We start from the raw sequence: 24,720 nt of genomic DNA, 5'->3' as shown, positions 1-24,720 counted from the left end.
TAGCACTGCTTTCAGTGCATGTAACAGCTACCACATGCCTAACATTTCTCTGTGACTTTTACTAAGCCAGCATTTAAAGTGAAGCTGGCTCTGAAGTGAAATCCCCTTAGGAACTGCAGGTGGGTAGCCTGTGACACCTTCATTCTATCAAACTGAGGGAAATAGAATCTTTTAATTGTCAGTCAAGTATCACAGTTGGCTGGCTTCACAGGCTGTCAAATATGGGTTTGTGTGTTCTGCCTTAACAACCCTTTCTTGTCACCTTTATTATGTTTTGCTCTTCCTTTCAATTTTCCCTTAACTGGGGGAAAAAAAAATTAAAAATTGCTTAGTTATTAAGACATCTCTTTCTATCTTGGAGAGATCCTATAAAAATTTCTCAGGTGACTTTTACTTCCCTGAATACCTCTTATAGACTGTCCAGTTATCTAGGAGACTGAGGGGAAACGAGCACATTGAGATCAACTTAACACTCTTTAGCCTCTGAAGCTTATAGGTTAAGCAAAAAATATGAGTCCAAAAATATGAGTTAGCTAAAAATATGATATAGCTAAAACAGAGCCTCACAGTCTTTGGGCCCGTCCAGCTTCTTCATACCTTGACCCAACAAATTTACACCCATAGGGCCACCTCTGTTATTTGTAGCATATTGTTTTCTTTCATAAGTTTAATTAAAATTATTTGTCAGTAACTACTGTGACTAAACCTTTGTGATAATTCAAACCTTGCAGGCCAAACATATGAAAATGATCGTTTCAGTAAGGTCTCAATAAGTTTGATTAAAACCTGCTACAGTTGAACTTTCTAAGCAGTTTGGTCAGGAGCTGAGTTGGAGAATACTCTGTACTTCTCCTGGAAAGCTGTCATTCCAGTATATGAAGAAGTGGATCATCTCTCTTGGGGATAAAAAAAAAAAAGAAAAAGAAAGGTAAGTTTCAGCATGACATATTATGTAACAGTTTTGCCACATTATCTAGTGATTTTACATTAAAAATAAGCACTTTAAAAATAATTCATGGAATGAGATTGAAACACAAGAGCTGATAGATCCAGTGTTATGAGGAGGGCTGAAAGGAGCAGGTCTCTCTGCAGTCACTTCACCTCATTTCAAATAGGAAGTAAATATTAAAACCACCTGAGTAGGTAATTAAAATGTATGCAGTATTTTAAAATGCTTGGGGTGTCCTTATTCTGATATTTCTACAGACAAAATGGATTGCACCAAAAGAAAAAAACAGAAAGAAAATAAAGAAAATAATTGTCAAAATGTGCTTTAATGAATGCTGTGGGATTTTTGTTTTCCATATGATTGCCATTGTTTATCAGTACTTCAGTTCAATTCAACTGCAGAGGAGATAAAATGTTGGTACAGTTAACTGTCAAAAACCTTTTTCTTTCACTTCCACAGGCATATACTTTTGGTCTACAACTCACTAAATCTGGGTATGGCAGTTTCTCTGAATGTTTGATGTGGGTTTGTGATAACTGCAGTACAGAATTTAATTAAGAGGCATAAACTCTACAAATATGTTCAAAATGTCTACAGATCTTCCATTCTTCATTGGCTTCCCTTGACTTTTCCATCAATTTCTCTTGATCCCTACTTTTTGCAAGGTCTACAGTTATGATGTTAAAATTCAGAAATAATTCTTTCGCTATCTGTTCTGTATTCCATCTCTTAGTTTCATCTTGAAGTAATTTTGCACAGCTGTTATGCCCAAATTTTGGTTGTATGTCTTACATGATTTTTGTTTCTACAGTAGGCAAAATCAATATTTTATTATATCCATGAGATACATCATTAGGATTGCAATTATCCTATTAAGTAAGCTTCAGCTTTGCCTTTAACATACAATATATACAGTAATATTTGTGCTATTAAGTAGCTCTCTGTATCAGAAAATAACAGTTTCAGGCTTTAAGTCTGCCTGTACCTGCAAGATCATGCCTACCACGGGATCATGCCAATGTGGTCCTGTTAGGTTTGTGTAGGGAAACACTTTTGACAATAAAGATACCATTTTGTCAGTGTGTTAATGAGAGAAGGAACAGTTTCTGTTGCTGAAAACGCTGGATTAGAGTTCTGGGCTCAGCAGAAGGATTGGTTATCTACAGAAATGTTATTCAGCTACTCTATGTCTCACATTAATCTTTCTTCAATAACAATAATATATATTAATTTTTCCTATTGTTTTGATGTAAGATAGATATGAGCAAGTAGAAGGAAGAGGCATAGGACTCACTGCATTATCAAAACTGTCTCCTTCAGAAGGTAGGAGACAAACCTCTTTTAATATCATGATTTTCTTATAGTTAAATTGAACAAGAGATGAGGTAAAAAAACACACCTGAAATTCATTACACATCTGAGATGTCACAACTTTCTGTATTAGGGTTTTGATCTTTGTCCTTTCATCTATGGGCAGATGTTGCTTTTCCTTGCATGAATGCAAGGCATATTTATGGTGTCTGTTTATGTATTTATTTAGCTGATTAACTGTTTTTAACAACTATTAATTACTCTGGTCCCCGTGCTTGCTTCTTAACAGGGTAAACAAAGCTCTGGAGCTTAATGGAATTCCTCAGGTGCTTAAAACCAAGCATTTTGCATTCATTTCAGGATCAAGTTCTTAGTCCTTTTACTTGTATCCTGATCTAATATAGCAATTTTTGACACTTGAACTCAGCTTCCTTCGCCAGAGAATTTGTGCAGAGTATATATGTGCTGTGAGGATGTGTTTTTATTGCAACAATAAATCCCTGAAAGAGGAGTTTGTAACGGAAACTCTGACTGCTCTTTAAATGACCATGGAACCAGAAGGCTTGGCAACACTCAACAAAAACAAGGGCATATTTTAAAATTAGGCCTACCATTCTTACCTTTATAAGGACTAGAGAAGATTCATTGAAACCTTCAACCAACAATGCTGACTGTATTACAGAAACTTGATCCAAGACCTTAGATAAGTCTACATAGTATCAGACAGACAGGGGAACCCTGGACATAAAACAAAGTGCCACAGGAAGTGGCATTGTGATTCAGAAGACGACATTCTTCACCCTGAGTCACTCAGGCCTTGCTGGGGTGCTCTCCTGCAGGTAAATTCCATCACTGAGGCTCCAAGTACTGACCACTGCAGGCTGTAAAATATTGGATAACACTTGTCCCAAGAATAGCAGCATCTATTCTGGCTTTTGGCTATATTACAGACTGGGTAATTACTTTAAAGTTCTGGTTGCTTTAATTGCCTATGGTTCTTTTTTCTACACTTCCTTCCCTTTGATCTGTGTCATGCTGCTGGCACTGTTATAATTCTGTTGTGTTTCCAGGGGTGACTGGCTTTGTTTTATGCCCAAGAGGATCTGGCTAGATTTCATTGATTGCTGAGTTGCTGTTTCTGTCATACCTTTTTAGCTTATGATACCATTGAAACAAAAGCTGAGCTGCCTTTCCTGTTTGGAAAGTGCCCAGGCTACTGGGATTCATATACAAGTAAGACTACTGCTAACCTGAGGAAGACTGAAATTTGTGCTATGCCAGTAAATAAAAACAGTCTTGACATAGCATCACAAGCACAAAAAAGCACAAAGTACATAGGGAGAAGACTCCATTCCCACACAGCAGACATACTGAGCTCGAGTCAGTTATATTTTATTTCAGCCATATTAATTGTCAGCCACATGTATCTACATCAGGAACACTTAGCACATACTCATAAAGAATGAGCAATTACTCTACTCTTGAAGATTATTTTTAAAATAAGGAAGTTCTTTCTTACAGTTATGCAATAATAAGCATTGCAAATAATGTTGAGGACCAAACTAGGTAATAGAAGCACAAATAAACTTAATTCTCCTGAAATTCAGTTGAATCGTTATCTAGAATGCCATAATAATAACTGATTTTATTTCTTTTCAGTGGAAACTACTTAATCAAATGCAAATATTAGAATGACTCTGAGGCTTAGAAACCACACACCAAATATCTGGTTTCAGTAGATTTTTATGGTGGCTTATAATGGAAATGCTGATAGAACTTTGGCCATTGCCTTGTTACCAAATGCAGCTATAATTCCAAATTAACATGCCTTATGTTATCTGCTAGCTCAGCTACTTGCTTTGCATTCATTACGATATGAGAAATCCTGGTCCCTTGGTCATTTTAGTAATTTTGATGTCTGCAAGTGGATGCTTTGCATTTTTCTTCTATTCAAAGCATATAGTAGAAAATACTCTTTTACTTATCTGTTAGAAACCGGATCTCAGTAAATACTGTGTTTTCACTTGGTTGTGTTGATTTCAAAGAACTGAGAATACACAGTGACTCACAAGACACGTTGGCACCTGGCAGAATCATGTTCTAGTCAATCTGTGTGGTGCTTGGTTGTTTCAGTTGGCAAAGAGTCATGCAGATATTGCGTTTTATTGTATTATACATTCCAATCCAAGTGTATTTGCAAACCTTGAAGTTTGCTTTAAGTTCCAGATCCAAGTGTTTTTGAAGAATTAGTGTAAAAATCCTTCAGGGTACTACATTTCTTGACTTTAAAAATGAAAATATGCTAACTGTAAATTTCATAAAATTGTGGTGAAGGAAAATGAAGCAGTGTTATTAAGGTTGCAACTCAGAGCAGGTTCAAAATCTCTATGAGTCTTAGTGGACCTTTTAATACACATGCTACTGAGCTAGAGGTCTATTTCTAAGCCCCAAACACAAGGCATTTAATGTAAAAACTAAAAGAAACCCAGCTGATATTGCCATAATCAGCAATTATTTTACTCAGTTGTTAAGTAAGGCACCAGCCTGCCTGCTCTTGGCTTTCTCCAGAATTTCCACTAAAGACAACAGCCTATTTAAACACTCAGCAAGTATATCCTCTTGCTTTATTTTCTTGATTATTTTTGAATATTAACAGCCTTCTTATGCATGTACATATGTACTTATACGTGTCCTTTTAATACCTTAATCTGAACTGGTTTTATAGTGTCCTTTGGCAACTACTGAAAAGCTATCTAGTTGCTCGTTTTGTGCAAAGATTACAAAGGAAGCAGATGAAAGTAGATCTAAAGGCAAGAACTTGAGAAAAGCCTTAAGAATGTATTAAGAAATGCCAAATTTTAAAATGAAACCTGAGTTTCAGTTATATCTTTTTTGGAGGTGTGGCTTGCCCTCATTACAGAGCTGATTTCAGTTATTCCTTTAGAGTTAACTTTAAACCCAAATCTATATATCTCTACATTATACATGATGGTGCTTTTAACTTGAGATATTGATCTGCCAGAGAGGTTAATCTAAGCTTCAGCTAACACAACTCTTCAGTTATTAACAGGATACAAGTACAAGCTGCCTCCTCTTCTTTGCTCTTAGTCTTTAAATGCCTGTCCAAAACTTCCCTCTTGCACTAGAAGAGTCTGGAGGTTACCTCTCAATTCACACAGCAGCATTTCAGACCCACATTTCAGCTATTCAGAGACTGAGGACAAGTGCTGTCCAAAGAAGGGCAACGTGTCCAGAGAAGGGCAATGGAGCTGGTGAAGGGTCTGGAGCACAAGTCTTATGAGGAGCAGCTGGGAGAGCTGGGGTTGTTTAGTCCAGAGAAAAGGAGGCTCAAGAGGACATTATTGCTCTACAACTTCCTGAGAGGAGATTGTAGTGAGGTAGAGTTTGTTCTCTTCTCCCAAGTAATAAGTGACAGGAAAGAGGAAATGTCCTCAAGTTGCACCGGTGGGGGAGTTAGATTGGATATTAGGAAAAATTTCTTTGCTGAAAGGGTGGTCAGGCATTTGAATAGGCTGCCCAAGGAAATGGTGAAATTACCATCCCTGGAAGCATTCACAAGGTGTGTTGGTGTGGCACTTGGGCGCGTGGTTTAGCAGTGAACACAGTGGTGCTGGATTAATGGTTGGGGTCGATGATCTTAGAGGTCATTTCCAACCTTAGCGATTCTGTGATTCTACTGCAGCTCCAAAAGGCTTTACACCACACACAAGTGACTCCCGTCCAAACTAAGTAGTTTAGGTGTCACTTTGCAGTATGGCCACCTCCACTAGCAGGAGGCTAAATTGAACTTAGGTAGCAGAACACTAAAGTAAGTTGTTCTCCTGTATTCTTCAAAGTGTTACTGAAAGTTAGTTTGACTTACGTCCTTCTGTGCTTTTAAACACCTATAAGAAACAGACCTCAGCTCATTTTCTGCATTCATTTGTGCTTGATAAAAATTCAATATTTTTCAAAAGCAACCTCCAAGTGAAGAAGGGACAGAGGAAAGTATGTATGCCAGGGCCTCATCTACAGGTTGCATATTAAACAGTTTCTAAATGAAAAAGTTGTTTGCTGTGCTATAAAATAAAGTCATCTTTCTGCAGACCTACAGCCCACCGGAACAAGAGGACAGGATGGAGTGTGCCTTTTCCAGTATTCCCCACCCACTGACCCAGAGCATGAAACCCACAGAGTTCTTGGAACTGCAAACAGTGTTTGAATTCAGACTAAAACTGGAAAACAGAAACTGGCCTTTTTTTTTTTTTTTGAGTCACATCAGTCAATGCTATTTACAAAATCGGTTTATGGAGACCACAGGTGGACACTCTGACTCATTACACATGAATACTAAATATATCCAAGACAATCTTGGAAAATCCCATAAAGAAAGAGGGAATAGCCGTCTGATTTTTATATTTATAACGTCGGGGTTTGGATGCCAGTAATGGAAATGACATTGTTTTCAGAAAAAGCAGGTGAGGGACAGTAAGGGACTGAATGATTGCCAGGCTACATGTGGCTGGAAGGAGAAGGCAGCTCTAAGCTAGACATGGGGATGGGTTTGTCATGCTGCCGTAGGTTGCCGTTTGCATTTGTGGCAGGCTGTGGTGAGCTTAGCAATGCATTCCACAATTGTCAGGAGTTAAGCAAATGTTATGTCCATCCACCAGGGTGAAAAGCACACCTGCCCAGGAAGCCAGCGTAAAATTCGGTACTGTCTCAGCCCTACGTCAGTGCTGCATGGAGAATCTGAGTAGTACTTACGACCTCATATCCTGCCGCATATTTTAGTCTCTCTGATCTTGAAAACCAGAGAGGTCCAAGGTCTGTAATATATACAGGAAAACAGATAATGGATCCCTTTATGTTGTCATCACTGAATTCTGTTTTGATGCATGTTTCAGTGCCAAGGCTTCTCTTATTCTCACTGCTGAAGGAGAGCTATTGCTGGACACCCTGCAGTCCCTCACTGAGCCATGAGAAACTTAGCAGTGTAAAACTGAAACAAGCTGCAGCAGTTGTACCATGAAAGCTTACTTTATATGTAAGCTGAGAAACAACAGCTTCTGTTAGGAGGAGCTAACTGAGGAATAAATCAGTGATTCTAACCTATAACCTTTCCTGAATGACCAGTAAAGTAAATAAACTCGATGCCAGAAGGAAATTTTTTTACTTATAGATCACCCAAACCTGTAAGCTATTTCCCAAGCCAAATTTTGTCAAGTAGTGCAGAACAGTTCCTCACTATTCCCCTCTTGGAAACATCCCTAGGACTAGAAAGAACTTCTCTGTCCCTGCTTTCTTGTTGGAAATCGCAATATGTGCATGTCTGTGAGCATAAACACAGTGAGAAACTACTGATGCAAAGTCAAATGAAGTAGTCACAGTTGTTCTGGTCAAATCTGTACAGCAGGTGTGGTATCACTTTTTTGGGAAGGCAGTTTGTATCAAGTGGTTCATTAGCTGAGCCAATGTAATGGGAATTTATTTGTGGACTTAAGATCTGCTAATTTAGCTTGGCTTGCTGATTCTTTAGCAAAATAGACACAACTTCAGAAAAGTCACTCTTCTGGTAACCTGAATGACTGAAGTTCCGGAGCTGGAGGTGGAAATACCCAACTAACCTATCTGCTTGGCTCACTGCAGTCAGTCTCTAATGAGCTCTCCATTTATTCTGTGTGTCTCTGTAATGCTTCTGCCAGCCTGCGGCTGAAGTGCTTCTAATGGCAATTTCTGTTTCTTCACTACTTTCAATGGAGTTGATTCTTCAGCGTATTGTGCTCGTTTTCATCCATTCAACTTTAATACTATCTACTGCAGTAGACTTAAACCAAAATGAAATATTTCTTGAAATGTTCAGGATGTTGTTGTTGTCGTCTGTTGAATTTAACTCCTTACCAGTGCAGAAGACACAAACAACACAGCAGAAATGGAAAAGTTTATTGCAAAACCAGAGAGATGGCAAAGTAGTATCCCTTTTTTTTTTTTTCCCCTGGAAGAATGAGCTTCTTTGTTTCAACCTTAGGTCCAGAAATTTTTACAAACTCCCTGTCTGCAAATCTTGGTTCTGCGTTGATCATCATAGTCATGTGAAATTATTTAACAGATATCTTGTTGCCAAGGTCACATGAAATCATTTAATAAGAACTTGAAAGTGAAGTTGTAAGCTCATCTCTCATTGAAACACTGTTTTGGCTTAAAAGAACCTGCTGAGCTGTAAGAATAAGCAGGACTGGGCATTTTCCCAGTAATAAGATGGCAATAACAGGAAAGAATGCTTGGCTATGTTATATGGTAAGTGAACAATGCATCCATGAATTTTATATATTTATATTCTTAAACATTTCATGGTGACTTAGTTCTGTAGCTTGTTTGAAATTACCCAGTGCAGGGAAATCATGTAGGTGGTCTTCAGCCATCACTAAGACTGTTATAAGTACCCCCAACAAAAGTAAAGGGAAATGTAAGTCTTTTTGTGGGGAGGAGATGGAAAGGAAACTGTTTGGGGGTAAAGAGTAATTTTATGAACCTAACTATGTTTCATTTAAAGCTTTGTAGTGGCTCTTCATTTCCACTCAGTGCACATTTTGGTCTCTGTTACAAAGAAGCAACACTCCCAGAAGATTTGCTCTCTTTCATGAGGTAAAAGGTCAAAAGACAAAAAAAGTTTGAATGTTTTCATACTGAATAGTTTAAAGCTAATCCCTACTTCAGAAGCAGAGCTCTCTCACTGCTGAGCTACCAACTATAGGTCTCCTCATTGCTGTCTCTCTGGACTCATGGATCTCAAATTCAAGTTACGGTGTCCCGATCTCAACAAGAAGGAATACTGTACTACTCACTCAGAGTGCCACTAACCTCATGGTTAGGCTCTCTCCTGTGAGGCAAGACCCATGGCCTTGGGCTCTGTCACCCTAAAAGGTCCATATGCCAGCTCTCCTACTTGAGCAAGTACCATAACCTCAGGGTTACTGTGCAGGTCACCTCTTCCCACCATTTTTAAATGAAGGTGGCTGTGGCTGCAGGTGTCAGTGCACTCCCCTTGTGTTGTGAGCACACTCAATGAATCAAGCAGTTTATGGCTGCAGTTTCCTTTTGTATGAATCCCAAACAGCCCTGGGCAGGAGAATGGCTTCTAAATACTGAACTCTGGCAAGGTAACAGTTCTTGTGAGCAGAAGTAACAACTGGAGGTGCTCATGCAGCCACAGGTATGGATTAAATGCAGTTTTTCTCATCATTTAATTGCATTTTAGGATTTTAATTGCTACTAAAACAGAAAACTATTTACAGGACTTGTGAGGACCAGAGTTCATCTAAGTGAGTAAGAATGTTCTGTATTTTAATGAAAAAGGGAGGAGATTTTTCAAGAAAGAATCAAACCTGTTCTTGTACTAAAGGCAATTGCTCTTTGACTGCTCTGGCTGCTCTGCATCCTTCAAAGGAGACCACACTGTGTCAGCTAAATGATTGAAAAAATAGATTTTTTTACCAGACAGTGTAGAGTTGGACTCTCCAAAGAGTTTTAAACAAAGTTGAGACACCACAAAACTTCAATTCAGAATGAATTATTCTTTGTACTGCTTCCACTAAGGAAAAACGCATAAAGTATTTCCTGTGCTGGACACAAAAAATTCTTCCCACTTTTGCTGCAAGGGATTTGTGTTTCATTCAAAGGCTTTACTTTTTAAACCAAAAATTTTCCTGCTAGACACTGTGTATGTGTTTGCTGTGTTTGTGTGAGGGAGCAGCTCCTGCTCAGGCTGGAATGACACCCTCCTTTTTCCCTTGTCTCTACTTCGATGACTGGTCTCAACCCATGAATCAGGAAAAAGACATACTACCAAAAAGCAAAGAGAGTGTGTACGTAACTCTTGAACACTAAATTCCAGAAATTCCCTCAGCTTAAATCCAAGTTCCAGTGGTAATGACAAGAAACTAGCACAGCCAAAGACAGCACCTAAGGACCAGGAAATGAACTGATCAGATCTCTTGTCCCATATTGACCCTCTAAGGCAGCTATTAAATATTGTCAGGAGGAAATTCCCAAGGACAGGGCCTGATTCACTATTTCCCAGAGTATACTGCTGTCTCATAAGTGGAATATAATAGCATAATGCTGTTTGTTCTTACACAACCTACTGAACACTATCTTCTTGGGCATACTGAACAGAGTTATTTACTCAGCTTATCGATTACACTGGAGAAATGCAATACCTCTTCTTTAATCTAATGCAAAGCAGTGGGTTTATATGTTTGCACGTGCTGTAGTCAGCAATGATTAGCAGCTTACATATCTCAGCAGTTTCTTTTTTCTTCCTTAAATTTTAAATAAAATGCAATGCAGATTTAGTACTCTGATCTGTGTTCTTTCCTTTTACTCACCTCATTTCTCAGATCTCATTCACAAGCTTCCCTTCTTCTGTCACCAGAAAAATTACGTCAATATTCCACACCACCTGATGCATCCTCTTGCCGTTTTATCCAAAGAACAGAGAAAACATATATAAAGTACTAACCAAAGTGTGTTGGGCCTGGAAACAACATAGTTTGCAAAACATATTGTCTTTATTTTAAGTTACAAGAATTGTCTCAAAGTTAAAAGCCTGGGTGTGTGCAATGATCTCACACACCAGATGTTGCCTCTAACATACAAATATCGAAGGAACTTTGGCAATGTGTTATTTTTCCTGAGTATTGGAAAGAGAAGAATCATTAAAAAGTCTGAATTTAAGACCTTGTTAGGGTTTCCCTGTAAGGGAGGTATTATAGAGAACATGGAGAACACCGGGAAAGCTGAAAATTTGAATCTGAGATACTATCTGCACTGACTTAAAAAAAATAAACAGGGAAAAACCAAACCTCTTAAAATAGAGTGGAATGCATGTTTGTGTTTATTTATGTCTTCAGTTCCATAGTTCCATGGAATGCAGTTCTAAGTAGTTGATTCACAATTAAGAGAGTCTTCAACTGAAATGATTGAAGGTCCATTCAGTTTCTTTACTGGAAAACCCTGTCATCCATCAAAACTTTGCCCATGAAAGGAAAACAGTGTTGCAGTTCCAGTGTAAATTCCACTGTTTAATGAATTTAAATCCCCACCAGTTACTGGGAAAGTTTAACCTTGGGATACTTTGTTCAATACTTTTCTAGTAGATAATGGATACCTGAAGAGAAACATTTGATACTATGCAGTCTCAACATCTTTAATAGCAAATTCACTGTGGTGTGATATACCTGTGGTGAATGTAGGAAACCGGAAAAAAGGGGCCACAATTACCCATCCACTTCGTAGTTGTGGCCATTGGCAAGAACTTGCAATGGCTACAGAAATAGTGCCAACCATTCTTGGAAGAAACACCAAGACAGAGGGCAATTAATACAGTTTGTTTATTTTCTGGCAGCCTACAATACATATTGGGCCACTGAGGGAGAGCCAGAGACTGCTTTAATCTTCAAGAATTAGCAATAACATGCTGTGTCAGAATTTTAGAGATTGGACTGAATCCACGTTAGCTTTACTGCTCTTACAAAACATTGAGACCGCATGGATGGTAGTATTTTCCTGTGCATTCATAAATGCCACTCAGATTCTGACAATTACCATCTTATTTATTTCAATTTATTTTATTTAATTATTTCATATTTTATTGTTTTCCTCACAGAGTTATTTACCCTCTGATCAAGTCTGCCCCCTGAATTTCCTGTGACTGAAGAACACATTTCCTTCTATCTTCTGCTTCTGAATGGAAGAAACAGCCTCAAAAGATCAAGAAACAGATGGACTGTTCTTGTTGATTCTCTCACAAATGAAGGTCTAGTTGCCAGTGGCTTTAGTTTCATTGGAAGAGGCAGCTGCTATGATACAACAAAGTGGGAAGATTAAACGATTTGGGGCCAGTGAGTTCACCCAGGAGAGAAGGGGTGGAGAAGACAGTGTCTAGGCACAGTGAGTCACTTGTGTTGGGAGAGCAAGTGCCTGGACAAGGTAGGTACAGACTAACACAGAAATGACTAAAACAAATGGCCCTTGAAACATGATTTGGAGCAGAGCCTGCAGCATATCTGCAGCACACATGAGATAAATCCTAGAAATGGTAGGAAGGGATGTCAGACTGGAACAAAAGCTGAATCTTACTTTAAAGTGCCCAAAATGGATCAAAAGACCCACTAGAAAAATTCACTGAGTACTAAGAATGACTGATGCTACATGACTTCTGGGAAACTTAGTATCCGATAGTGCCCATAGGACATGCCCATGCAGAGGACATGCCTTGCTTAGATAAAAGTACTGTGATGTATGTAAGAGCCTCAGCCATCCTTGAACGTGCTTCCTGATTCCCAAGAAGGGAATGGTGTAGCCAAGCAAAAGATTGTTGTTCCAGATGTGCATCTGGGTTTCCCTCAGCCTCTCACAGCCTCCCCTGAACAAAGGGTCCATTAGAACATGCTCCCCTGCCATTGCAAAGCTGATCTTAGGATTTAAGTACATTAATTTTATGGCAATAAGAGCCCACAAGTGTATTCCCCTGTGCTTCCTCACCTGGTCAGCATGAACACCTCTCCCGCTTTCTTGTACTGAATAGATCCCACACTCAGTCCTGAATTTTAAGCTCCTTGAAAATCTGAACTTTGCTACTTCCCCCATACCTAATCAAGTATTTCAAACCTGTTCTGTTCCTACTTGCTTATTCTTAGAACTGGTAGGTAAGGACCATCATGGAGTCAGGAAAAGAAGCTCTACTAGGAGATATATTTTTTTTCTCTGTTTCCCTAAAAAGGCCTCCAGTCAGTTTTAGGAGAAAGGGATTTTCTGTTTGTAAGCCTTCTTCCTGGTGTTACTGGCAAAAACAAGGGACAGGTTTAAATAGCTCCTGGGCGGATCTTCTTTTGCAACCAACATCCCCAGCTTAAGCTTTCCTACAGACTGTGTGTCCTCCTGATGTGCCCCCAATACACAACACATCTTTGCCACCAAGTCCAAGAATTTATAGGAGACTGCTGGAACTGCATTCAGAGGAAAAGGCACAGAGGCTTAGTGGTAGAAAACAGCAATATGACTATACAAAAGAAAAATAAAAAACTCTTACCTGGTAACTCTGCCAAGAGTTTGTTAATTTGGTTTCCTGTCTGCTGGTGTAAACACCCAATAGCAAATGTCCCCTAACCACACAGCTTCATCCCTCCGCCTCTGCTAACCCTCTCTCCCGATGTGGTGGCGCTGAGTATAACAGGCCTAAAGTCTCCAGGTGTACTTGAAAAGCCTATCCCTAAACCTGGTTCTTTCCTGAGGCTTTCATAACTATTACAGCTCTTGTGATTTCAGTGTCAGTTGATGGGGAGAAGTTGAAGAGTTTATTAAGGACAGCAGCTGTTCCCTAGAAAGGACCCTGAGAAACCACTGGAGACCTTCTGCTGTCTCCAGATAGACTTAACTGTAGCTGACAAAGGTTTTTGTAACCTCTTCTTATACAACCCTAGTGACACTGAAGACATAGCTTCTTCACACAGCCTCTTCCAGTATTTAATTGTCTTCCAAGCTGAAAGTATTTGTTCAGGGTTCAGCCTACAGCTCTCTTGCTGTTTTTAAACTTGATTTCTTCCTCTTCTGTGCTCAGTGTGGGTATTCAATGGCTAATTTTGCTGCTGCTGTTTTAAAAGTCTTGTCCCTTTCTTCAGACTAAGTCATCCCAGTTCTTTCAAAAGTCATCCCAGTTTTGCATAATCTTCATTCCTCCCTCGTTCATTTGTCCATTTGCTTTCTGGTTTAGGGTAGATAAATAGCTATAAAAATGCTCAAAATGACCCTTGGGGGATTCTAAATAAAACCCTTGTAATCTCTGTAGTCATCAGCTCCTTTATTCATACTAATAAGGCAGGATGAAGTATGGGTAAATAAACAACCCCAAGGCACAGTTAATACAAAGCAAGTATAAAGCAAAAGGTAAGTCTCTGTTTTGTAGCTCTGGAGCTGTTTTAGCTGTACAGCTATTACAGTAAACAGGTTTCCACAGGGAGATGCAGCAATTCTGAAATACAGTAAGAGCACCTGAATCAGAAAGAATTTCTTTGTGGAAAGGGTTGTTAAGTATTGGAATGAACTGCCTAGGGGGGTTGTGAACTCACCATCCCTGGAGATGTTCAAGAAATGAGTGGATGTGGCACTTAGTGCTATTGGTTTAGTTGACAAGGTGGTGATCAGTCAAAGGTTGGACTCGATGATCTTGGAGGTCTTTTCCACCCTAAATGATTCTGTAATTCTGTGGTTCTCTCTGGCACGTGGCCATGCTCAAGAGTGAGGGAAAACTGGGGCTCAGTGGACCCAAAGATGACTACTATTAAATGCCATTCTTCATTCCTTTTATCTCAGAGCTTTTGTTCATATACAGTGGTGGATGGCTCTATGACATGTACCCATCAGGGATAGCTCTGTGTCCTCTAGAGCAACAGACCCAAAACTTTATTGGCCCATGACAATACTGACTGAAAATACATTCTGGAGCAACATCATTTATTCTCCTTATCAGCTTGAGTTATGGTATTAGCAGTCATGCCTGGCTACAAATAACATTGGAAGTTGGAGTCTACAATATTGTCCATAAGCCACTTCTCCAAAGCTTCAGGCTACAGAGCTTACACATCGTTTTCTAGGATTGCACGTTCTTCTGAAGCTGTTTTCTGTAATGTTAGGTTTAGACACTGGTATAAATATACGTATTGGGCAAGGTATGTTTCTGGTTAAGATTCTGAAGATGCATGATGTAAAGAATTGAATGCTTTCCAATCCCAAATATGTAAAATGTGCCATGCTTTATTTAGCATATCTGTGGACGGGAAGAAAGAAGATTTAGCAGCAGACTGAGTGAATCAAAATGCCAGGGTAGTTTTTGACATTATTTAACTTGCTTATATGCATTTTCAAAGTAGTATAAGAAATGCAAACTGATAGTATTTCAGTGTAACCTTCTATTAGGGAAACATTTACCATTTCAGCCCAGAGTACGTGTGTAACAGGATAGCCTTGTAAGCAAGATGTGTATCTGAATAAGTCATAAGCCTCTTACACCAGCATACGGATCAGAGAGGATGCAGATCTGTGGATTTCCCTTTGGATCTATGAATTTTCTACAAGTGCATCTCTTTCTGTTTGCCACCATCAGATCTCAGTGGAATGGAAATTTGAGGTTTGTGATAGTCCCTAAAGTGGGCCTCATCTGGTACATTTCCCAGACACTTAATCCACTTGAGTCTTTTGAGAGGAATTAAAGAGGTATGCTAGCTTAGCCTGTCTGAATCTTCTTGTGTAGACATGTACCAAGCAGATATTTACCCTCTTTTGGTCTATACAACAATATTAATTGTCATAAGCTTTTCTTGTCCTGGGTTTTTTTTGGTTTTGGTTTTGGTTTTGGTTTTTTGTTTGTTTCTGTTTTGGGGTTTTTTTGTTTGGTTTGGTTTGGTTTTGGTTTTTTTTGTTTTGTTTTGTTTTGTTTTTTGTTTGGTTTGGTTTGGTTTGGTTTGGTTTCCGATGCAATTGCCTTGGGAAGGGACAGAGGGACATGTTCAAGTGATCTTTTGGATATGGTTCTCTGTGTGAGCTCTTGAAGACCGGAAAACTCTTACAGAGAAATAGAGGAGTAAAAAAATATATACAGCATATTTTTATTCTACCTTTATTCTGACATTTTAAAATTGCTTAGCATGACATGCAACACTGGCACCAGCCAGAGACAGAGGCAGGCCTGGACTTTCACTTTCTCCAGGACACTCAAGAGAAGTAAAATTCAGTATGTGCACAGAGGGATATATCTGGTTGACTGTGATAGACATGAGAGGTTTTCATCCCAGAGACCAACTGGAAACGAGAATTACTCTGCTGCCATTCACCCTATTACAGTGTTATAACCTGACCCAAAATAAAGTAATTTGAAATGTATTGAATAGTCACATTTGGTATCCAAGTAATTTTTTAGCTTTGGTATGGCCAAACCAAAATATCCCAGTCCAATTTTGAGAAAATGGGTAAGCCATATAATTTCCAGTGTGTTAAGTGTGAAGTTCCCCTTTCAGTGCAATAACTTCAGGAGTTTACCATCCTATATGGGAATAGAAGCTTATTTAACATTATACTGTCATGACTACACCCAAAACTATTAAAAAAGAGCATTGTGGAGACAAAGCCATTATGTTTTTTTTTAGAAAGTCTCCGTTAAAAAAAATTCTTTGAGTAACAACTGTTTGGGTGATCCATCTGTAAAATTAAGATGTCAATAAGGCTACAAAATGATGACTGAAAGACAGATGTCTTTCAGTGAGAAGTGAAGGGAAAACATGCAAACACTTATGAATGACAGAGATTTAACCTTCACAATCTGCCAAAGGAGAGAAATTATCTTTTTTAAAATTTTCACACTGTCTTGGAGGATTTTATTATAACGGAATATAACTTATTGGCAGTAATTAGGTGAAATTTGTGTTATGCAGGACACAAGACTACATGACCTAATGGTCTGTTCTGGCCTACAGTTTGTTTAAATATGACTAATTATTTTATGCAATTTTTTTCCAATGTAACATAGTTTAGCAGTTAGTCAAAATGGAATTTGGTTATTCCTAGTAAGCAAGTGATAGATAAACGTGGGTAATGTTTACTTGAAGATTTCAATGGTCTACATATCTTCATGTGGTTTCTTTCATGGTTTTGCACATGAAGGACTCCACAGAATGTGAGACATGACTGAGCTCTTGGTCTGAGGTTATGCAGTATTATATCCAGTTCTTACAAAAAAATACAAAACTGCTCTGAGTAGCCTGCAGGAGTACTTTTCTAGGGAGATCATCACATGGGGTCTTCTTGTTTAATGCTTTGTTTTTCATTGTGAAATTTCAACTGATCATGAAGACAGAAAAAGGTCATTATCAACTGGCAGAGAATGTGCATGGAGGGCACAGAAGATCAACAGCAGCTCTGATCTTGGGGTTAGTTCAGTAGCTGCCCTGGGCCTTGCATGCACTGGATATGCTGGGAATGCTGGACACGTTCCATACTGCTCAACAGCTACCAAGGATGTGTAGGAAGCTTGATTTGCTCTCAGTCAGTTTGTACCTATTTCTGTTCCTTTATGCATGGTCAGGAGATTACTCATTTGGAGGAGAAAAATGTTCCAGGAATTTGGAACTGACTTGCACTTAAACTAGAAAAGTTCTTTCTGTACCTCCTACTCAGTGGCACTCAGGACTTCTCCAGCAGGGGAAGTATGTTGTGTAGAACAGTTCATCTGAAGAATGGATGAGCTTACAAAGCTGGTTGGAAAACGGAGACACTAAACTTGCATCTTGCATCACGCTTTCCCCTCATGCTTCATTACTTCCATGTCTGACATTAATGGGCTATGTTTTCAGTGTTTTAATCACATTTATTGTGGCAGGAGTGGTACCTGTTACAAGTATGGCTTTCAGTGGAATACATAAAAGAGAAGAGATCAGCATATAGCAGCCTAAAAATATTCTTTTTGTATTTTTAGTATATTATGAGATCATATTCATCCATAAAACCATGAGAGGGCAGCATTCTCTCTATCATTCATATTCTCTTTCTGGTGGAAAATAAAGAGATACTTTCTTTAACATTCATCTCATAAACCACAGAGAAGTGTTATATATAATTCAGAGCTTGGTTCAATATTCTTTGTAATCAATATGAATGTTTCCCTTGATTTAAACAGGTGTTGGACTGGGGCTTCAGTTGTTCAAAATGACATCAGGAAGAATTGTCTACATAATTTAAATCAGAAGATACCAAAAATAAGCAGTCAGGAAATTATTTTGGTGGCGGTTAACCATTGGAACAAAATACCAAGAATACCGGTGTATTTTCCACTTCTTTGTGTCTTTGAATTCAGACTCAGTGTCCCTTTGGAAAAAGTGGACAAAAGCTGCTGGGTTCAATACTGAGGTAACAGTAATATTTTGTGAACTGCATGGCATAAAAGAGAAGCTGATGCTCTGTGTACAAAGACAGGATAAGCCCCACATGTTTTAATCCTGTCTGTAATTATTCAGTGAAACCTTAATGTTTCAGTGAGGGATCTTACAATCAAAATGGATGAGGAGCAATGGTCATAAACTAAAACACAAGAATTTCCACCTCAATGCAAGGGAGAACTTCTTAACCTTGAAGGTGGCAGAGCACTGAAACAGGCTGCCCAGGCAGGTCATGGAGTCCCCCTCTCTGGAGACATTCAAAATCCACCTGGATGAGTTGCTGTGTCACCTGCTCTAGTTAACCCTGCCTTGGCAGAATTGGACTAGGTAATCTGCAGATGTCCCTTCCAACCCTAACTATTCCAAGATTCTGTGATTTCCCCAAGCAGGGGTGAGACTAGATGACCTTTAAAGGTCCTTTCCAACACAAACTATGATCCTGTGTGTGGTGGTTTGGACCTTGGTTTTTCCCCCAGAGGCTGAAAAGTGGTAGACCCCAAGGGGTGGAAACCCCTGGATGTTTTGAAGTTTTGCCCAATGGGCGCTCCTGCAAAAATGTAAACATATCACAAGCTCACCGGAAGAGATGAGTTGTAGTTTTGGGTGGTTGGNAGTAAATGCTGACCCAAGACCAGGGTCAAACTTGGAGGCCACAATGACTTTCCTGAAAGAGCCCTGAAAGGGTAGTTTAGGTGAAATTTAGGCACTAAAGAGAAAATGAGCAAACCACAAAAGTGTATCCAACTGCTTTGCTCTTAAGTAGCTATAGATATCTAAGTATGAAGCAGCCATGTAGCACAGGCCCCATAAGTTCTGCTCACGTGGTGCTAAGACCTCTACTTTGACCAATATGAGTCTGCCAAAAAGGAAAAGTTGACATCCACCTTTCCTATAATAGCTGATGGTTGGTGAAACTCCTGAGAAAGAAGAGATATAGGCAGCACACAATCCTTGGCCTGCGGCAGTCCACACTCATGCTCTCCTGCAGGCCACATATCCAGTGCAGGATGTATCAGGGTTCTCAGCTGTTCCTTGAATTGGAATTTGTGGGCTGGAAGGCAAACAGCACAGCCAGAGAGGAATGAGACATATCTGTGTCTTAATAGTAGCAGCACACTGCTGGCAAGACTGACTCTCACATCAGGCAGAGGATGGGCCAAGTGGCACAGTCTGACTAATGTGGAAACAGGTCTGTAAACCTCCACTGACAAATCCAGAGAGAAGAACTGACAGTCTTCAAAAAAAGGCTGTCTATCTCACTTCATCCATAAGAAAAGGAAGTCCAGCGCACAGACTGTGTGAAAGTGAGGAAAGGAAGTATGGTGAAGTAATGGCAGATGCTGGTAGAGTCCCAAAACACATCAAGAGGAGTGGAATATACCTGGAGGAAATGTTTAAGTAATGGTTAAGTTTGCTTAGATGTATATCCTTTTCAAAGGAATTACAAAAGTGGACCATGTTGATGAGTTGCTGTTCCCAGTTAACAAAAATTTCACTTCTGATGTTTCTCCTGCTTTTCTGTACTATTCATCAAATGATTCTTAATGAGACACAACTTCAGCTGCAGATACAGTGATCATCTTTCCATGAATAACATTGACACACAATGCAATCAAGAATCATTGCTTTACTAGCCAGTCCTATAGTTCATTACTGTAGAAAACCTGAAAAAAACAGGACCGTCTCACTTGCTATTAATTCTCAATTTATTTAAACCAGTACTTTCCTTCAGATTAGCTTATTCATGAACTTTGTGTCCCAAGTAAAATGGTCAATGTCCAAAAAAAAAATTCTAAAAATTATTGTGTGTAAGGAAATTAAAGTATTGCGACCATAGTCCCAGTTGACATACCAGGCATCAACCCAATTAAAGGAGCCTTTCATGGGCAAAAAAATGATGGGAGAAAGCTCAGGATCAGTCCTTTGTTCCTACCCTAAGGACAACAAAGAAAATTCCAGGAAGCTTGTTCTTTATTAAAAAACCATAAAGAGACATACTGTATGAATAAGTGTGCCAGATGAGAGCATTTCTATATAAGGCTGGGTCTAGAAGCCAAATTCAGAGATAAATCCTGCTTCCAGCCAAATATATGAACACAGATCATTGCAAAAGCAAAGGGAAGGTCTCCAGTAAATCATATTGTCTCCAGTAAATCATATTATCCTTCACCAGCCAAGTGACTAACACAAGTTTAACTTCAGCAAGACAGAAATTATCCCAAAGGAATAATATTCTTGTCTTCCTGTGAGAAGAACATGTTTGCATACACTACAACTGTTCTTAATATGTCCTGGAAGATCTATACAAAATTTCTATTGCATCTAGATGGAATTGTCTCCTGTCATGGTTTGAGATGTTGTGATCATGTGTATAATGTGATATGGTATTTATCTGTACAGTCATTGTAATATATTCCCTTTCCCCCATTCTGAGTCTGGTGTGTTTTGTCTGGAAAAACCCATCTCACATTAGGTTGAGATGTGGGAGGGGGCTTAGACTAGGGGATTGGATTTTGGGGCTATCTCAAACCATGACACTGTGATTTTCTGTAAGTCAGCTCAGAGCATTTGCATCCTCTGTACTGCACAAGCAGTCAAGTTTGCTAAGCAAAATGATCTCCTCAATTCTGGAATCCATTAATGTGGCCAATACAATTAATCTAGCCAACAGTTTCAGTGCAAAATGTTATGGCTGTGATGTGATCCTTTGAGCAACATCAATACAATATTGTAGCAATAAGTGATTGGGGTTTTTAAAAGAATTAACTGTGCATTTTTTGCAAAATTAGAATAGCTTAAGATGGAGAGTGAGGTTTTGAAAAAGGGAAGCAGAATTGTTTACTTCTAAATATTTTCTTCAAAAATAAGTTAGGTGACAAGAAGCTACAGATTTTTTAGTGAGATGAATATTTAGACATCTCCCAGTGCCAGTCCAATATAGAGTGGCAATTGGTAATTAGCATTCTTGCTTGCAATTTCAGCAGAGAGTAGAATTTAATGAACATGGAGACCGAGTCATTCTTTTTATACTGCTTGACATGATGACCCAACTCCAACCCCAACGGGTTTATGATGAAATTGTATTTTCTTATTTGTTTACTTCATCTCCTGCTGTGAGAGAATTTCCTGTATGTCTCTTACTCACTGTATTTCAGTCATTACAACACCCCTAAAATGATGCACAAAGTTTTCACTGTGAATACCCTTAGGAGGTATCACAAACTGTGGTTTCACGGAAAAGTCATTGGGCCAAATGCAATAGTAGGCAAATGTAAATGATTCACGAAGATTGCCCCAGGCAATCATGCAATATGTGAGAAAGCAAAGGACGTCCACAAGGGTTGGCAGTAAATGAAACAAAAATGTTATTTGATCTATATCTACTTGCATTTTCTTTCATTGATATGCATTACTTGAAAAGGTTTCCCATTTTTTCAGAGGGAAAGAAGCTGTGTCTATGTGTGATTTTTAAATAGGACTAAAATAAAGAAAAATGTTGATTTTCTAGTTAAGTTTTGAAGACTACTAAAGGGTGCTAGCATTTAATAACTTGAAATATTTTCACATAGCTTCCATAAAAAAATTAATGTGAGGTATTATTAAATTTCCCATAACTTGCCATATAAAAATGAATTCAATAACAAGTGAGCTTTGCCAAGATGACTGTCTATTTTTTTAGAGGAATAATGTAGCTGTTCAGACTAGCCTACATTTTACGTGGGGTTTGAATTAGCACTTTTTCAATGGGTCTCAAAAGCTTTTTTCTCTGCTATTCAACTTAATACTGAAGCTCCAGTTCAGGAAGGTACTTCATAGTGTGAGTAATCCTATTCAAAGTAGTGGGCTACTGACACGCTTGGAGTTGGACATGTACTTGCACATCTCAGGAACGAGGCCTTGGCGTAACAACTCCAGCTGGAGTATGGGGGGACCCTTATATGGTTCGAGCCTCACCTTGTTGTGGTTGGAGTCATGCACTTCACTCGCGAGAGAAAAGCAACAATACGTTTTATTGATATAGGACAGTGAGATAACAAAGTTCAATGGCAGATGTGAGAGTGGCTTAACAAGATTCATTGGCAAGGTATGTACTGCATAGAGGGATGTCAGGAGATCCTGTCGTCAAGTCATGAGGTTCAGAAAGGACCCCCTTGCATTCTAAACTCCTTCTCAGAGAGGAGTTTTAGCTGCAGCTGTATTCAGGCTCAGGCCCAGACTTTATCAACAGTTTATATCTAAAGGATCATATATGTACAAGCAATTCTTTTCATCGCTTTGCTAAGACTTCCAAGTTTCAGTGCTCCTATTCCCAATTCACCTACTGAATATCTGATGTGATAAGAATGCTCTTAGCCTCGAGGAGTAACCATGACAGGTGTCACCCCACTCAAGGGGAGATCCTGGCATGGAACCCTACCATGCAGTAGAGCTCAAGAAGTCCTGGACTGTCTGCTAGTTATGGGGATAAGGTGATTGACTTACAGTTGTATTTGCATACCAGTTGTGTTTTGGTTGGCTCATGCTCGACTAGCCCTCAGCTGCTGAGCAAGATTTATAGCCCTTAACTATTCTGTTGTTTTCTGTCTCCCCAGAGTCCAACTGAAGACAGATGCAGCAATTCCAAGTGCCACTGGTGGGACATTTGCTTGAGCAGAGAAAGGGTGAGGGAGGAGCCCTCACACACCTGAGTTTTGATTTGATCTCTAAAATAGTGCCTGCCACTCTGCTCTTCATTGGTGTGGTGCCATTGCCTGTCTTTACCATATCTAAATCTTACTTATTCAGAAAACATTCAAGAGGTCACAGCCACTTTGTGAGTAATATAAAACATGGAAGTATGAAATGCAAACAGTCAAGACAGGCCCCAAAAGAAATGTCACAACATGCGAGGAAAGTGCATACGGTAGTAGCAGCAGGAAACATCATAGCTTTGTGCCTCCTCCTTTTTTGATAGAAGAAGTAGGGTTGAGGAGGGAGGGGTGAATGAAGGAAAGGTAATGAGGCTACATGAAGACAGACAGAGATAATGGGAGGGAAAAAAACAGGTCTTCACTGTGGGGCAATGAGATTCCATTAAAGAGATCCTTGATCTGGGTTCTGCTTTCTCCCCATCATGTTGAATCAGCTCCTACAACCAGGTGGCAGGGAGAAGGGAAATGGAGAGATAACCATCACTGTCTGGCTTTTGCTGTTGCCAGAGTGGCTGATGAATCTCCTTCACCCTTCTCGTCTATGTCTCAATTTAATTTGCTTTTTTCTGTGCAGTGCTGTTGTGGAAGGCCATGGATTTTCACTCATTTTAATAGTCAGCTGATGTATTCAATAGGGAGCTTACTTTGCTAAATAAGCTAGAAATCAAAACACCAAGAAGCATATTGCAGTGAAATAAAATACAGACTCTAATTGATGCAGTAGTTTTGAATAAATCTTTCCATTGTCACAGTCCACATGCTAAATGCCAAGGCCTGTCAACACCACTTCTTGGTTACCTACCTAAGGTAATCATATAGCTCTTCTTACTGCAGAATCCAACTGCATCCCAGTTTGAGGTATTAATCTGTTAGCAATACCACTTTGTGGGGTTTTACCCAAACAGAATAAAAAACACATGGCAAAAAATAAATTACAGGCTCCATTTTGCAAGATTGTCATATCCCATCTCTTCTTGCAGAGCCAAAATAACTTGCAAACCAGTGTAGATGCTTTGCTGGGAGGGCATGGGTAAGGTGATGCCTCAGCGGAGAACTGAAGTCAGGTCTTTCAAGAGCCTTACACTGGGCCACTCTGTCCTTTTGTAGAGAAATGGCCCAGGGGAAGTAAATTTTTGCAAACAACCCATGTGAGGTTTAGAGATAGTAAATTTGCTATCTTTATGGAATTGTGATGGTTTTCATCTCTTTGCAACTTCAAACTGTGCATGTGAGCTGGAACAGCAGCTGATTTGTCCTCAGATTTGCTTGGAAGAGAGGCTCTGGAAGAGAGGCATCCAATGCACACTTATGCTGAAATTTTACATCTGTCCCTCTGGGCATTTCCACTCGGAACATGTAAAGTCATTTTATAGGCAGAATAGGAGGAAAGATGAACCCCTAATTTATGAGAAATGTGAGGTGGAGGAAGCAGAAAAGGGAATGTCACTGATTGCAGTCTTCTGCTATTGCAGACCAGACATCACATGGTCCCTTTCACAAAATTAATGGTTTAGTGAAAAAAAAAAAGTCCTGATACCAAACTAGCCCCAGACTCTGTCCTGTGCCCTTCACTGACTTCAGCTGGCATCTCTGAGTTATATGTCAGATTGTAATTAGGCCTCTGAAAGTAGAAGATAAAAAAGGCCTTTTGTGGCATTTTGTGCCAAAAAGGCTTAAATAATTTCAGTGTTTAGGCTCCCAGAACTGTTTTTTATTTTTCAGGAAAAAGATCAATTTTTTATTTTTTCCATTTTCTTCTGTTTTTTACAGGTGTCCTTTTTCT

General features: G+C 39.2%; 1 long non-coding RNA gene across 1 annotated transcript; it reads left to right on the top strand.

Moving 5' to 3' along the window:
* The first annotated feature begins 747 nt into the window (after positions 1 to 747).
* On the top strand, positions 748 to 23,003 carry LOC108502950. Its single transcript, XR_001876668.1, has 3 exons — positions 748 to 928; positions 11,928 to 12,250; positions 22,839 to 23,003. It is a non-coding gene; the product is annotated as an uncharacterized LOC108502950 (long non-coding RNA).
* The last annotated feature ends 1,717 nt before the right edge of the window (positions 23,004 to 24,720 follow it).

This window comes from Lepidothrix coronata, unplaced genomic scaffold, assembly GCF_001604755.1.
Source record: "Lepidothrix coronata isolate B3197 unplaced genomic scaffold, Lepidothrix_coronata-1.0 Scaffold126, whole genome shotgun sequence".
Classification (NCBI taxonomy): Eukaryota; Metazoa; Chordata; class Aves; order Passeriformes; family Pipridae; genus Lepidothrix; species Lepidothrix coronata.
The sequence above is the reverse complement of the archived record's forward strand: the minus strand, read 5'-3'. Positions and strand labels throughout refer to the sequence as shown.